The following is a 5070-nucleotide window of genomic DNA, read 5'->3' as shown; positions in this document are numbered from 1 at the left end:
TATATATATATATAGAGTATGGATGAAATGAAACAGAGTAATTTATACCAGAAGTTAATATAATGAAAAGAATTACTTTAGGAATAATATTTATACTTCTATATATTTACTATTTGCATATATGTGTATATAATGTATATGTATAAACACATATATGTATATACTCACATAAAATAGCCTTAAAACGGGCAATTTATAATTGCCTCCACGCGTCTCTTTTTTATACGAGAATCGTATGTAAAAAGAACTTGTCTGTATATTTCTGTCAGAATAATCTTCTTTTTTGTTAATTTCGTAAAGTGTCGGGGACGAAATATGTAATTCTTTTTGTGTACTTAAAATATCCAAAAGGAGGCTCGTCCTTCCATCATCCAGCAAATCAGGAAGGATGATTATAAGCATGATTGAGTAAAAATTGAAAAGTTTCAATTGACTAACAAAAAATAGATTGCCGATGGTTGGACGAACTCATCAATTAAATCCTTTGACATTGTATGACAGCTAAGTTGTTAGTTAAATGGCAAACTTGGAATGAGAGCAATATTTGCGCTGCATATGCAGATTTTGTTACTAGAAATGTAATGAGTAACGATAATGTTTATTTTTCATTCTTATGAAAAGGGTCAGACAAGTTCCTTGACATTTATATTTGGAATTACTTTATGAATACAATATAGCATTTAATTTTATCGTGTTTTTCTTTTCCTCTTTTCATCGTACCTATCCTTTTTCCTATAAATCCATTTATTCAAGTAATATTAATCACCGAAACGTTACGAAAAATTATTTCAAAAGAAAATATATAAAATAAACCTCGGGTTAATCAAAATTGAGATTTGTTAAAAATAAAATTACATTTCGTAAAGTAATAAAATATAAAATTAATAAATAATAATAAGGCTCTGTAAGTATAAAACAATATATGCGAAAGAAGCGCAAAGAGCCAGTAATGTAGTAATAAACTTTAATTAAATTAAAATTCAATCATAAATTACAAAATGACAAAACAAAAGTTTCGACTCCACTCGAGTCATTTTCAACGTTGCGGTAATATTAAAATATCGCTACAAAAATATCTATGGTATTACATTCTTCATATCGTGTAGTGCCTTACGAGTCAGTTATATCAGAATTCAAAGTAGTCAGAAAAACATTCTAGAAACATGACCGTGAACAAAACATTACTACTTGATAGATGTGAATTAATAATATATATATAATATAATCATGTACCTTGTCAATTAATAAAAGAGTCCATTAATAAAAAAGAGAGAAAATGCAGATAGATGGTAATTCATATCATACAATGGTTTTTAAAAAAATTTTTGAAGCAAAGCATTTGCAAGGGTAGCGAATATCTGATTTCCACAATATCAAATATCGCAATGTCGAAGAGGAAAACTAATCGAGAACGGAAAAAAAGGGGGGAGGAGAAAAGGATTAGTGTTCCTTTTCGATTACGTTATTCGATATTGTGGAAGTCAGATATTCGCTACTCTTGCAAATTTGCTTCAAAAAATTTTTTTAAAAACCATTGTATGATATGGATTACCATCTACCTGCATTTTCTCTCTTTTTTATTAATGGACTCTCAACACTTTTACAAGATATTGACAAGATACATGATTATATTACATATATATTATTAATTCGTATGTATCAAACAATATTAATGTTTTGTTCACGGTCACGTTTCTAGAATGTTTTTCTGACTATTTTGAATTCTGGTATAACTGAGTTATAACTCGTAAGCCATTACACGATATGAAGAATGTGTAATACCATAGATATATTTATAGCGATGTCTTAATATTACCGCACCTGAAAATGATTCGAGTGGAGTCGAACACGTTTGTTTTGTCGTTTTGTAATTTATGATTGAATTTTAATTTAATTAAAGTTTGTTACTATATTACTGACTCTTTGCTTTTCTTTTGCATATATTGTTTAATAAAATATATTTTATTTACTATATTTTATAACTCATTTTCTAAAAAGAAATATTGCGAAAAGAATGATCTCACTCTATTGTCAAATCAATATAATCGCTTGGAGAAGCGATATGCATGTTTAAAAGAGATAATAATAAGTGAGACTGGATTGATATATGAATAAAACTTTTGGGAAGGACTTGCGAAGAGATGACTGTACCAAAACCTTCCTCTTCAGCCGTACAGATAATAGAGGAGATTTTTACTGCTTTCAATGGGCAGACGATTCATTGTGTTATTATTTATGATGCACATAGATCGACTCCCACTCTCCAGATTTGGTCCATTGGGTCTAGGAAGATCTTCTTCCCCTTAAAAAAATATAAATAAAACAAGTAAATTTTTAATATATATATATATAAATAGATAGTCGAAATTAAAACTTGGTGCTTAATAATGTATTTTTATGTGAATTTTAAATACATATTTTCCGATTCTAAAAATTACATTGTTCGACTTAAAATGTAATTTTAAAGATTTCAAATTAATAACTAAATTAAAATCTTTGGTAGATCAATATCTCTAAACATTTTTTGAAGTGATACAACTCAAAACATTAAGTTTCCAGAAAAGGAGCAAAATTATTTTTTAACTTGACAAAAAATTATTGACTAATCAAATAATATCTACAGAAAATGTATTTTTATCATTATTATTAAATATCATTTCTTATCGTTTTCATTTTATGACCTTTTGAAAAATTATTGACCTTTTTTTATTGACCTTTAAAAAATTACCCTCTTTGAGCTGTGCTAATTTAAAAAATTGTTTAAAAGTTAATTGACAAGTTGCTTTTGACTTATAATAATAATGTTTACGTATATTATTTATATTAACTTTGTAATAACTCGTTTGTAATAGTTAAAAAAATTACGTTTCTTTTAGTTGTGTCACTTTTAAAGTAAGAGAGCGATAATTCGTAATTTATAAAACACCAAAATGGAACATATAGTACACACAGAATTAATTAAACTTTCAATGTACACTGGATTCTTAATTTAAAGTGACAATTACTAAAATGAGACAACTTATTATTCGTGGCACTAATTGTAAGTTCCATTATGTGACATTCGCGCTGCATCTTCTACAGATCGCACCGTGCTTTATTACATCGAATTTGCATAGCAAACGCGTTTACATTGACGCATTAAGTTAAACAAAAAAAAAAATCGAAACGCGAATATTTACCTCACCTCGTTCGCCATCGCATCCGCGTTGCGTTGCATTAGATAGGTACACGCGAGTTGCATTCGCATCACGTTTTCCGTTACGTCGGCATTACGTCGGCATTCCGCTTCGCAGCTTATGCCGCGCATTGGATTACGTTGGGGCTACATTACATGCCAGTGGTCATATTCACGTTACTGCCGTTAATTTGCGTTCTTATTAATCACCAATTTAATGCGAGCAGGAGGTTGTGTCGGGTGTAAACTTCTTGCTTAGACGTTTGTGCAATATCGTACACGAGCGAAATATGTTTGGTATTTGTGACTATAATTGCATGATAAAATAATTATGGTTAAGAGCTCCATTTTAGTTATCGCACGGAAAGAATGATTTGTTAAAGCATCTAAAAATTTAGCTAGGGACACATCCGGAAATAATTTTGTTGAACTATCAAAATATTAGTAATCTCAAACATAAAAAGAAATATTTACAAAATATTAAATAGTAATCTTAAACATAAAGAGTAATGTTAAAAAATTTCAACGTTAATCAGTTTGACCGTCCCATATAATTATTTTGATGGCCTAACAAAATTATTTTCGAATCTGTATCTAGCAAAATTTTTAAAGACTTCTGCAAGGACTATTAATCTTTTTATTTGCGAGTATATCACGTTTCGTATACGTTCCACCTTTCTTTTACCAACTGCCGTCAAATTTGTTTATGCCGCGTGATTATATGTTATGTACGTTGTACAGCGAACGATGCAAAAATTATGCTATAATCAGTATGATAATTCAATTGTCGTCATTGTCGTAGAGAATACAATAACATGGCACAGAAACAGTTTAGTTCATCGAGATGTTTAATTATCTGTCGCCGATCGTGAATACTTCCGCTTGAATATTTCACTGCACTGTAATTATGACGTACTGTTTGCGAATATGTTTTACTACCTAAATAGAAGTGTACATCCTCGTAAAATCTAAACTTTACGGAACTCTTGATTTTGCGCCAAGAAATATTGAATGTGCCATTAGAAGAATTAAACGCCAGCGGGGATTTAACATTTGCTTTTATTAAAAGTGATCATTTAATTTAGCAAGTGCTATAGCAAATCGATATAGAAATTTGATTTGCACAAATGCGTAAACACTATATAATTGTTAATACTTTCATAATAGATGACGATTTTATACATATGTATATAAAATTTTTTGAGAAAAGGATTATTTGATACATTAATAATTTCGACATATATATAACGCAGCTTTTTAACAATATTTTAATTTTTTATTATTTGCAATTAATAATGAGAATTAATAAGAAAAATTCTGTTACAATGTAGGTACCTTTTGTCGATAGGTTTCGCACATGATTTACCAGTGCTTAATTAACGCAACCGTTTAATGAATTGAAAACGTTGTGTCATATAGAACAAATGCTGCCTTATATTTGAATATTCTATCTCTCATACACACACATACAGTGATGTATTGTGTTATATTATACACACATATAATGGGTATTCATTACATTTTATACATTAATTCTACATTATGACATCACATGTTGACGTGAAATTTAATAAAGCGGCTAAAATTACATTATTATGCTTCAGGTTATATGCAAATAATCATTTATGAGAGAGACATAGAATTATAAAAGATAATATATTAAAAAGTTAAAAGATTAAACGCGAGAGAATGTTTAAAAAATGCGTTAATTTCAGCTAAGACAGTAAAAAGAAAGAGGTTAATTTGCTAAATTACTCGCTAAAAATATATTCTTGCACTGTCAGTAATTTATCTATCGCTATCATTTCAAAGTATGAATGATCATTCGAGCATCGTAACATGAAAAATGTATATTGATAACACAGTAACATTATTTACGCTGGTATTAAGAGCTT

The sequence above is a fragment of the Trachymyrmex septentrionalis genome, unplaced genomic scaffold (genome assembly GCF_001594115.1).
Source record: "Trachymyrmex septentrionalis isolate Tsep2-gDNA-1 unplaced genomic scaffold, Tsep1.0 scaffold7, whole genome shotgun sequence".
Lineage (NCBI taxonomy): Eukaryota > Metazoa > Arthropoda > Insecta > Hymenoptera > Formicidae > Trachymyrmex > Trachymyrmex septentrionalis.
The sequence above is the reverse complement of the archived record's forward strand: the minus strand, read 5'-3'. Positions refer to the sequence as shown.